Below are 13,715 nucleotides of genomic sequence, written 5' to 3'. Positions count from 1 at the left end.
AACCAAATTCAGATTTCTAACTCAAAATATCACAAACTTTATAAAAATAGCAAAACTGAATCCTTATTCATCAAAATCATCATTTTAGAGCTTGATTTTGAAAAGTCATGCAACATTATTTCAATTAATCCTTGAAAATAATCCATGTTTTTGGTCAAATAACAAGTAGTCTCATCATATTTCTACAAAAAAGTTCCATCATTCATTCTTTAGCTTAAACCCTAGTTGAATGAATCCGAATACATCAAGAAAAATCAAAATACCAACATTTATACCTTCAAATCTTTGAAATCTTTTAAATTTCTTTTCAGTTTCTTCAATATTTAGCTAGATTTTAGCTTTAGGTGTGTGAATTCGCACACACTTTGGTCTAGAAGCTTCTAGAAGTGAAAATAATGTGCAAAGATCTAATTTTCTCACTTTATTGTACAAACTCGTTTTGGGTCGGGTTTGACCCGGCTAGGTTGACACGCAAAAAGATTCATAACTTTTTGCACACGTGTTCATAACAAGATAATTTATTACTTTTAACAAATATATTCTAGAAAAGGCGTTTGGACTAAAATAGTACTAAATATTATGAAAGTTTAATTAAAAATAATTTTGGCTAAGGATGGAAAGTTCAGAGATTTGCACTACTAAATCGGCTAAGTCTGGAAGAGCAACCAGAGCCTCTGGTCTACAAGCATTCGGGACCAGAGCTCCTCTGGATGACCAGAGCTCCTCTGGACACTAAGATGGAAGATTCAGAGATCTGAACTGTGCTAAAGCGACTAAGTCTAAGTCTGAAAAGAGCAACCAGAGTCTCTGTGTCCACAAGCATTCAGGACCAGAGCTTCTGTGGATGACCAGAGTGCTTCTGGTTGAACTACACTCTGAAAGACATTCATCAGATCTCTGGAAAATAAGACTTTAGAGTTCTACAAGTCTGAAGAGACATTCTTTAGATCTATCAAAAAGAAGAATTCAGAGTTTTACAAGTCTGAAGAGACATACTTCATATCTCTAGAAAAAGAAGACTTCAGAGTTTTACAAGAGAACCCGACGAGCGCTAAGTGTCAAATCTGAATACGAAGTCTGAAGACCTTGAGTTCAGAGTTATTCTAACTCTGAACGAGAGGATGACGATGTTGACTCAGTAACAACCTATGAAACCCTTTATATTTCTTAAGGATTTTGCTACAAGTCCTCTATAGAGCATAATAATAACACATAATCTATCTTATTAAACACATAATACGCATTAGAACACATTTAAAGGCATTTGCCAAGCATATTAAAAAAAGAGTATGTTACACAACCCCTGGCCCAATCTCTCTCTATATATATATGATCTTTTATTTTTCATTGAGTAGCGGACTGTAAAAGGGGTTTAATTCTCTAATTGACGGTTTTTAAGTTGTATTTATTTGTCATTGAATTAGAATTGAAGTTATCGTTGCCAAAAATATTAACATGTTATAGATCGGGAGTTATTTGATTAAAACAAATTGGATTGTGTATATGTTTGCTTACAAACACACATATTGACTCTTTATTGCAGTGGGTATCATGAATTGATTATTGGGATAATACAATTATACTCGGATGTAAATATGTAGTAAAAATCGAGTTCTAATTACACACAAATTCAACATTTTATATATTTATATCGATAGATTGACAGTTTATTGATAACTGCACAATAGTTTACACAGTTCAAAGATGGATCAAAAGACAATCCAAGACCATAGCTTCTAGATGTGAACTCAATATTTGAATAAAAACTCAGAAGCTTCTGAGTTAGTCTCCAAAGACGTTCTGAACTAAGTTAAGAAGGGTACCGTTAGGGGCACTGCCCCCAGAACCACGCAAGAGGGCACAACCCCTTATTCATGCCTTTTGGTGATCTAAGGTGTTAAAGACAACATTTTGAATGTCCGCTCTACACCTCCTTACTCATGTTATACTTGCATTACCACTAATCGATCCCATTTTCCCATGCAAATCACAACTACACCATTTCCCACAATCCAATTGATTTCAAGAACGATTTGGTGATTTTTGCTTAAAATTTAGCCGTTAGGGTTTTTATTTTGTATTTTTGAGATTGAGCAACTTCATGATTGTCCAAATTTAGTAAGCAATCCGTTGACAGTCGTTGCTAAGATGTCGTCATCGGTTCTTTTTGCCTAGTCCGAAACCCTAAATTACTGCTCAAATTTACATTTTGTCGTCTCGCTTTAAATGTTACCTTACTGTCAAGAAACAATCGGGTATGAAAATATGTAATCTTACTCGGTTGTTGAACTACGTAAGATATACGTCTACAGTCAGGTACTGTATATTCTCATCTGGTTGGTCTTTTGGATAAGATTAGCAATTTCCACGGGGTATGTTTCACTATTATGTAGTAGTTCGTTTTTTATAATTAATTATTTGTTTGACAATTTTAAATTGTTAGATTCATTTTTTTTTTATACTCATTTACACTCACAAACATTTCAACTCAGTAAAACATAATTATTTCTAATTTTAATATTATAATTTACACCCTTATACTTATTTAATTAATCCATAACCCTTTACTTTTTTATTTTTTATTTTACATCATTATCATATTAACACACATAATAGTATATTAACTAAAATACGTGTTTTTAGCAAATTACCTTCAAAATGAGGTCAATATCAGATATTTTTGCATTTAATTATGTTATTTTATATCATAAATATCATTGAAATTATTTTTTAACACTTATATATTTTACCCTAATCCTTATTCCTTTAATTTATATTATAACTTTTACTTTTTCATTTTCGAACTTAACTAACATACATAATCATATATTAATTAAAATACATTAAAAAATATTTGTTTAACAAATCACACAATTATAACCATCTCATAAATACCTTTACAATGAGCTAAATATTAAATATTTTTTTTATTTAATCACTATTAAATATCATAAATACTACAAAATTATTTTTTTAATAATCACACATTGTATCTTTATACTACGAAATCATATGAAAATTGTATATTAACTGATAATTTTAAATAACTGTTACATATAATATGATTAAAAACAAAGTTTATCAATTGTATACATCTTAATTAACTAAAAGTGTCAAAATATTCAAAACGTTTACAGAATTGTTATATTTGATTTTCGACTCACTAAATCTTTCAAAGTGTGTGATTGCATCAATTTAACGTTGATGAGTACGTCAGAAATAGGCATTCTAATTAATTGATTGTAGTTAAAACGTGATATTATATGTTAGCATACAAGCATGTTCAACGTATTTACTACTGGTGATAAGTTAAAATTGTTTCTTATGGATTTTACGTAATACTAGAATTTTTATTATCATAAGAAGTCTAAGATTAAAGCGTTATCAAATTATGATCACAACAATGGATATGTTCACTTATTGGGATTCATAATTGTTTAGCATGACAAACGTTAAAAATGTTCATGGGTATCTTCACATATTGGGATTCATAATTGTTTAACAATGTTCATGGATATGTTCAATGTTTGCACGACCCATCCTTGCTCATTTACAATGTAACGGAAGAGTAATTATAGGAAGAAGACAATGGTAAGTTTCTTTTATTTGTTCTATACCAAATTTACCCCTGTTCATGATGATTCATCTTTCTTACTAATAGTTTCAGTTACTTTTAATATTAAAATTAACAAAATCAATTTAAGCCATTGATCTAACAATTGGTTGGTTAGAGATTGTTTTTAAAGTTAACACAAAAAACAAGGTTAACAAATGAACGAGCCCCTATATATGTATTTATACATGTATACATATATATATATATATATATATATGATCTTTTATTAACCATTTCATTTGTGTTAACTATACAAACTCTCCAGACCAATAGAAATCAATCTAGTACCATAGTTCATAGATTTCTATGTAATTAATGATTAAGAGCAAAATAATAAGGTTATATTTTGTATTACTTTAACATACATTTAAATGGGAGTTACATTACACATTGAATTTAGACATTTTGAACTTATCAATGTGTTATAAGTTATATTGTTTGTGATTGTTCATAGCAGTCAACATGAATGAACGTGCATTCAATGTTTAATAATGAACATTGTTCACATTAATGCACTCAATATGAATAGCATTTGTTTTAAAACTCAAATATTTTTTGGTCAAATTATGGTGACGATATTGTGAATAAATGAAAATTGAAAGGAAGATTTGGGTTTAAAACTCGAATGCGAAAAAGAATTGAGGTCACAATTCACCATTCACAATTGTATTTATTTACTTTTCTATAAAATATCTTACCCTCTTATTTTAAATCTAAAATACAAATAGTATTTTAATTAAACAAATTATATAAAAAATTAGCATTTTATTGCCTTCAATTTGGTACCATATTGAATTTTTTTCAAAATTTAAAATTTGATTTACAAGAATCGATATCATGAATTGATCCGTATACTTATTATGAATATTCATATATATTCACATGTACATATATCAACTTTTCAGTATTTATATATGAGTATGATATTCATCATGAATATATTTGTTCATAATAATATCCATCACGAATATATACCTCTGTAATATGATATAGATGCATCTTCAATATGATATTAATTATGAATATAAAATTTTAATACAGTATTCATTAATGAATACTAATTAGTGAAGATTTATTTTCTGTAGTGGGTTCATATTTTGACATGATGTCATGTAAGATAATTCTTTTATCTATATTAAGTCAAACACATAGAAGATAAAATGGTTGGTTGAAATTTTATGAGATGGTATCGCACTAATGAATTATGCATTAAAATACATATGACTCGTTGCAACAAACTTTATCTAGAAGATTTGTAACCGATGGTATAAGTATTAGAGGATTTGAACGTCAACTAAAGATCTAGAATCTTCACTGACCATCATTCAATTACCATCACTTTAAACAGATGTTATTTAGCCATTTCCAATTAACTGTTTTTGATTGATTTCGAGAGATATTTTTCTTTGTTTTCTGATTGATTTTAAGAGATTTTTTTTCCGGTTTTTTGGTTCATGTTCCTTGTATTTTCTAACATCTCGAAGTACCTTTTAAAGTTTAGCGGGTACACCTTTCATACCCCCAAAAAGAATTTATTTAGAAACTCAAGTTGAGCGGGTGCATCACGCTTGAGACTTAATAGATCCGCCCCTGGATATGTTAATTTGTTAGAAAGAAAGAAGTGTTCTAAGATCATCCATTATGATAAAATCTAATAAATTGATTAAGTAACATGTAGGAAAAAAGTGTTGATGTGACTCAAATCTAGTTGGGGAACTAATACTTGGTTAAGTTGATTTTAAACATATATTCTAGGGATTTTGTAAAAGTTTGCAAACCCTTAAAAAAAATTCAAAGGAAATTTTAATGATCAAAGCGAGCCCTTCTTGGACTCCCAGGTAATGTATGCTGACTGGGTTTTGATAAAGAACAATTTTACCATTCGATCATATCAGTTTTTTGTTTTGTTTTTGAAAGACAATATGTCTGAAATGCACAATACCACTACACATATATGATATGTTATTTTTTGTTAAACAATATACCGTAAAAGTGTTTAAATTCTTTAATTGATGGTTTTAAGTTGTATTTTATTTGTCGTTGAATTAGAATTGACGTTATCTTGCCAAAGATATTAACATGTTAGAAGTTTAGGGTTCTTTGATCACACATGAAGAAGATGACTTTGATCCCGCTGAAGCCTTTGAACATCTGTTCATTATGGAGCCATAATCCACTGTACAAAATGATTTGGATAGTGATTATGGTCCAGAAGAAGCTGTCTGTAGGACGACACCACCCATAAGAGCCAAGACTCCAAAAGGTGACTCTAAACTACATTTCACCTTTGATGATATCCCAACATCCTAATGGCGAGACAAAAGCATAGAGATGTTAAGCTAGTGTTCAGCTGAACTTCAATTCTATGACATTGACATAGTCATCAAGAGATTCCTAACCAGAACTCAAGGCTGCTTCTGAGATTGGTACATGAGCCTTGGAGAATACAAACAGATCCAGATCCAACAATCACATTCTCCTGAAGAGTTCATACATATAATCTATATTGAATTCATCTGCAATCCTGTCGAGCACACAACCCAAGCAAGAGATGAATTCTTGAAAATGAAGTGATGCTCGTACATGAAAAAAGACCTTGAAAAGCATTACGATCGAATGTCAAAAATGTTATATTGCCAAAATGGTGTCGATGATACGAATCTCAAACGAGTCTTCATAAACTCCTTCCCAGAGTTTATTAGAGGAATCACAACGAGGAAAAACCACTGATAAATGTTACATTGGCCATAGAAAAGGACATTTCACCAAATATTGTAAAGATAATAAGAAGTCTCAAACACTCAGTAAGATTGAACAAGTCGATCTTTCTGATCTTGAATCTCTATACTCCCTTAACGATGAACCAACTAATCATACGATATGCACAATTGCCTATTCTGATTCGTCATCAGATGAAGAATACAACTCAAACTTAGACTATTCAGAAGGATATTTTGATATCGGAGTATTTATCGCAAAATCTCTTCCACTTCCTCATATCTCTCTCGGTACTCAAACCTCCAATACCCCTTAGATACTACCCTTACAAAAAGTGCAGCCATTACCACTAGCAAAAGTTCACCTGCTGACTTCCACATACGCCAAACCCATCCCAGTTATTGCATTCTTTGATACAGGATCCTCATTTTCAATACTGAATCCTGACATTCTGCTTAGTAATTACTGGAAACCACATCATCAACACCTCTTAGCAGCTAATGGTGACACGTTCGTCATTTATAAAATAAGTATCCCGGTATACATCAGACTCTTTTCCAAGTGTCATAAAACACAGATTGTTGGGATCAAGTTTACATGGAAAGGATCTACAGATTGGGTTTGATGTCCTCCATACACTACCAGGTTTGAGATATGCATAACAAGGTCTCCATTATAAGAGTTTTCTAAATCCTTGGAGTCCAATTCGTCATTTATATACAGATTGTTGGGATCAAGTTTACATTGTAATTGCATTTTTGAACACTACCATTGCTAATATTTTTGATATACTAAACTCAAATAATCATAAATATATAGGTTGAAATTACTAGAAGGTACATATGTTTCTTGTGACAAATATAACATAAAATATAGAATTTTATGTGATAATTAAGAGAATAAGTATTACTTAGGGGGTGTTTAGTTCACAGAATGAAATTTGATGGAATTGGAATCCATCAAAAGATTTTGACTTTGAAGGAATTGGAATGGAATTTGATGGAATTTTACCACGTGTTTGATTGGTAAGAATTGGAATGAAATCTTTCAAAATAATTGGAATAATCATCTTTATTTGGACCATCACACCCATCACCTCGCCCACACCCTACCAACCACCATGTCACTACTGTCTTCATCACAATTATCACCCTGCTCCGCCCCACCCTTACCCGAACCCCACCYCACCCCACCCCAGCCCCACCCCACCATCACCACCACCACCACTCCTACCCTACCCCTGATTCATAGGTGGGGGTTGTTGGGGGCAAGAAGGTTGGTGCTAGAGTAGGGCAGTAGGTGGTAGGGTGGTAGTTGTGACGACTACAGTGGTATTACGGTGGTTAGTGGTGGGATGAAGTAGGGTAAGGTATGACGAGGCGGGGCAGGATGGTGGGTTGGGTAGGGGCAGGTGGCAGGGTGGTAACTATAACGATGATAGTGGCCGGGTGGCTGGGGCCTAGGAGTGGGTGGGTATGACGACAACAATAGCGACATGGTGGTTAGTGGTGGGGTGGGGTGGGGTGGGTTGGGTTAGGGTAGGGTAGGGTGGGGTGAGGGTGAATGGTAGTTGTAACGACGAGAATAATGGTGTGGTGGTGGGGGTTAGGTTAGGGGTGTGACAGTAACGGTAGTAGCATGGTTGTAGTAGGGGTGTGCAGTGAGTGACTAGGGGGTGGGTGGTGTGATGACAACAGTAGTGGCATGTTGGTTAGTGATGGGGTAGGGAGGGTGGGTGGGTGGTAGCGAAAGTAGTGGTATCGTGGTTGTGGGGGGTTAAGGGTGGGGCATGACGAACAATAATAGCATGGTCGTGGTAGGTGGTGATGGAATCCAATTCTTCTATTATGCCAAAGAATGATGAATTCATTAATTTGTGGAATTTAATGGAATTTGAAGGTTTGCATCAATTTCAGAAATGAACCAAGCAAAAGAATTGGAATTTGGTCAAAAGAATGTCATTTCAATTCCATCAAATTTCTTCGAATTCCGCAAACCAAACAACCCCTAGATTTATTTGATTACTCATTTGGGAATTGCAACATTTGATCATTAAACCTAGAAAAGTTCATTAATTGACCAAACATGTATTGTCTGAAGGTACCAAGGTTGTAACTGAGTTTACAGGTTCTTAGATTTTATAATGTAGATTGTAGGGTTTACTGCAGATAGATTGTACTTTATATATTTTCGATTTGACATCGGTTAATACCATATATCTTGCAACATTTCAATTTCAATGAAAAGACAATTATGTGTAGTAATCTTTTTAACTTTGTTGATAAAGGAAACTGAATTTCAAGAATGATTTAGGGATTTTTATTTTAAAACTTAGCCAATAGGGTTTTTATTCTGCATTTTGAGATTGAGCAACGTCATAATAGTCCAAATTTAGTACGTAATCCATTAGCATTCGTTGATAAAGCTGTCGTCATTGGTTCTTTTTGCCTACTTTGTAACCCTAAACTACCGCTGAAATAACGTTGGAACTTTACATTATGTCGTATCAGCTTTCAATGTTACCCCACTATCAAGAAACACCAGTTACGAAAATATGTAATCTTACTCGTCTGTTAAAGTACGTAAGATATACGTCTATAGTCAAGTACCGCAAATTCTTGTACGATTATCCTTTTAAGATTAGCAATTTCAAAAGAGGTATGTCCCGCTATTATGAAGTAGTCCGGTTTATATTAACTAATTCAGTGATCGAAGATTTTAAACAGTTAGATTTATTTAACTCTTATGCATTTTTCTTATACTAATAGTTAAATGATCATAAATATATTGGATAAAGTGACAAATATGACATTAAATGTACAAATTTTAATTCATCTAATAATTAAAAGCATGAATAGATTTATTTAAATGCTCATTTGAAAATTGCCACATTTGATCATTAATGCATAAAAAGATTCTTTAAATTAATACATAAAAAACTATAACACCCTTACATTCCATTTCAATTGACACTTGTTGTGCATAATGCTTTGCAACACTTTTATACAAAACATTATAACAATTAATCCTTAGTTTTTTCAAAAAAAAAATCGTATTTAATATAAACGTATGACGAAGAAACTAGTGCTAATCTCTTTCGGACGACTATAAATTCCCTCGAGATGCCAGTGTAGCCATCTCATTGCCTCATCCAAGGCCTCTCGGTCAGTCAATCCCTTACAAAAATTATCTTTACTCAGCCTACATCTTTTTGACGATGTTGAACAACGGTCGTTCTTTTCAAAACTCACCACCTAGAGACATCGACGATGCTCTCATCTTGACGACAACAATCCAAGTTATGGTTGTAGACCACAGGAAGGACTTACTTGGTTATGTGGCTGACTTGCTCCGATCTTATGCATTTGAAGGTAACTGTTTTTATAAACATTTCTTTTGTAAAGATGACAAATGATCTTCAAAATTTCGAATCGGCAAACTACAATTCATCTCGAAACCCTTTTCGGGAAAAAAAAATTACAGTCATATGGATCTTTTCGGTAACAACCTCTCTATTCTTTTGGGTAGAGGTAAGATCTGCATATATCTTACATTCTATAAGTTTACTTTTGTATGAGATTTACTAAATTTGTTTACTTTGTATATTTGTTTCAAGAACGAATGTATGATTTTTAACGTTGACTTTTCTATGGTTAATAAAAAATAGTAATATTTTGATTTAGTTTCTATTTAATTAGTATAAAAAAACAAAACACAAAATTCATTCAACCGATGTAACAAACTTTTAGAACTTTCTATTTAGTATCTATTTTGACCGATAACATGTTGATCTTGCAATATTTTTCATTATGTGAATACCCATTTATGAAATGGATTCGATAAACTGAATGATTTTGATTTTCAGATCATCAAATGTTACAAGATCAACAGGTTACCTAATCAACAGGATAAAAAACAATTATTTTTAAAACTTTATTACATAAAATAGAACTTTTAAGGAGCCTATGTTGTAGTATTACTAGTTATCATTCGAATGAGTATCATAAAAACCGAGAGTCTTACTCGATAAGAGAATGATTATGACCGTCAATATTCTTATAGAATTAGTGCTTATCATCTATGATTATTGTCTGTTATGTTATTTTAATGACTGATAATCTTATCTAATAATATAAGTAAGAGCAGTAACTCTTACAGATAAAAGCTTATCCAATAATGTTCTGATAAAAACCCTTAAATCAAAATTTGTTACATTTATTGCATTTTACCTTTTTTAAAACTTATTAATTTTTTTTTAGAAAATCCCAAAATATGTTGAATTTTTAAGTGTATAAAATACATAATTAAATCACAAAAGAACACAACATGACAAAATTAATTAATGCTATCAATTTATTGTTTTGGACTTTCACAATTTATTGTGGATTTGTTAGAAAATTAGTTGAATTATTCATTCGGTTTTATGCTCAATTTTTTCAACCCAAATTTACACACATTTAGTAATAAATGCAAACCGTCTCTATTTATATAAACTGTATAATTATTTTTATCTGTCAATTTCATTGTTTAATTTAATAAAACTGTTTTATGAAATTGTTTAATCTGATAAAATTGTTTCATATTATTTTTTATTTTTTTTTATAAAATTGCTTCATATATGGTTGTTTCTACGTTTTAATAAAATTGCTTCATATATTTATCTAAAATTAATATAATGAAGTGATAATGTCCATAACTAACGGCATTCATATTAAAAATGACTAATTAACCTTTTCATAATTACAACAAAGTGAAAAAAAGAAAAATCATGATTGGTTGAATAAGATTTGTACGATTTGTACAAATGACTTGGTTTGCAAAGTAAACCACCTATATATACATACATACATACATACATACATACATACATACATACATACATGCATACATACATACATGCATACATACATACATGCATACATACATACATGCATACATACATACATGCATACATACATACATGCATACATACATATATATACACATACTAAAAACGTACTTGAACAATGCAGCGAGATATATCTCAATTTTAATGTTTCGTTTTTTTCTTTTGTCTCAATTGATGTTATGATACAGGTTTATGTGGTTTTGACTTTTGAGAAAGCGATAAGATTTTTATTTTTGAATAAAATATAAATATGAAGATGTATCATAAAAAATGAAAAAAAAATGTGATATTAGTACCAAACTAACTATTTAAAATTTCTTTTTTTTATGTATTTCTCTAATTCATTTTTTTATTTTTTGTTTAATAATATAATTTTTTATTAAGATAATAATTAAGTAGTTTGTTAGAACTCGTGATTATCTTAATTATATTTTAGATTTTTTATATTTAAAATGAGATATTTATTATCTATTTGATTATGTTTATCTGCAGTTAGTTACATAAATTCAAACATGATGCTTTAATAAATTGTACTTACGCACAATCTACTTATAATTTTAAATTTTAAGTAATATGCATCAATAAGCAGTACTTCATACTTAAAAATGATTTTTAAGAGTTTTTATTAAATGTTTTATAATATAGTATAGATACATACACATATATACTTATACACACACACATACACACATACATACATACATACATACATACATACATACATACATACATACATATATATATATCTGGACCCTTGATCACTTTTAATTTCAGCCACACACCATGAATTGCCCTTATCACAGGGATTGATCTGGTATATTTCGGTGCATCACATTAGTGTTGATTTTTAATTAAGATTGATCCAAAGAGTGGGGATCCATCTTACCTTCTCACCATAACTCTCATTTTCACCAGAAGTCAACCCTATATGTATAAAGAGAGTAAATTACGATTTTCATTCTTGAAGTTTGTTAATATTTCTACTTTCTTTTCTCTGGTTTAAAAATTGCCATTTTCGTCCTTATCGTTTGCAATTTATTTCTATATTCGTCCAGGGACTAATTTCTACCTTTAAGTAGAAGGGACCAAAACAACAATGAATGTAGACCATATGGACTGAAACAACAATATATAAATTATATAACATAAAGAGAAAAATAGCAATGGATTACAAATAGTAGAGATGAAACCCGCAATTTCTAAATTACAAGGACAAAAATCATAATTTCTAACAAATCACTGCGTTGAAAAACCTAATTTACTCATATATATATATATATATATATATATATATAATGTAGGTTGATGATATATAGTGACCGGTTAAAAAAACTAAATATTATGAAAATATAATAAATGATGGTAGAAAATGTTTATATGTGAATCATGAAAAAAAAAAAATTTATGATACCTATCTGAACCCATATAGATAATCTGTAACGTCGGTTTACATATACATCTTCAAATAATTTTTTTTCAAATTTCTTCAATAATTTTACATATGAACCTTTCTTTAATCTTCTCCTCTTAAGTCCCGTTTGGTTTGCAAGAATAGAATGGATTTTAAATTTGTTTCAATCACATGTTTGGTTTGTTGTATTTTCCGGACTTGTAATCCTACAATTTAATTGAAATCATAGTATTTTGAAATCCTTACGAGATGCTCGGGATTTCACGAGATTTTATAGTATTGTATAAAATAAAGTTTTAAAAAATGTTAAAAACATTTGTTTTATAATAATCTATTAATAAAACTGTAACTTAAATATTTATAATGTTTTTATAAATTATCTATAAATAATGAAATCCAATTCCATTCCAATATCTATAAACCAAACACATAATAATTACAAATCTATTCCAATCCAAATCTCTGCATAAAATCTAAATCCTTGCAAAACAATACTTCAAACCAAAGGGATTCTTAACATTTAGAACCTCTCATTTTTAGACTTAATAATATATATATATATATATATATATATATATATATATATATAATTTATTTATGTTGCTCCGATGTTTGTGATAAATGTAGTTACATGTGTTGATCATGCTGGCGCTGCTTTGAGAATTCTTTCGGAAGGGAAGGACAAATTCGATTTCCTGTTAATCGATAGCGACTTGAACGATGTTGATATCCTTACATTCCTCCGACTAACAAACGCCATGGATGTACTTTCAATGGGTAATCTTCTTTCACTTCTCTTAAACATATACACACTTAATCATATATGATTAAATACACCCAAAAGAGTCTACACTCATTCACTTATGATATTGAAACTTTTCGTTTTTTCACAAAAATGTTTAACTTCTCGTATGAAGAATCACTCTCTCTCAACACTCCTATATATATATATATATATATATATATTGATATATTTTGGTCTTATTGAAGTGATGTGTGAAGTAGAAGATGATGGTTTCCTGTTACAAGCTTTAAAGAATGGCGCATCATTTGTGTTCAAAAGGCCACTCACAGATGATGAG

The sequence above is a fragment of the Cynara cardunculus genome (genome assembly GCF_001531365.2).
Source record: "Cynara cardunculus var. scolymus isolate 2C chromosome LG 13, CcrdV1, whole genome shotgun sequence".
In the NCBI taxonomy this organism is placed as follows: Eukaryota; Viridiplantae; Streptophyta; class Magnoliopsida; order Asterales; family Asteraceae; genus Cynara; species Cynara cardunculus.
This window is presented reverse-complemented; position numbering follows the sequence as displayed.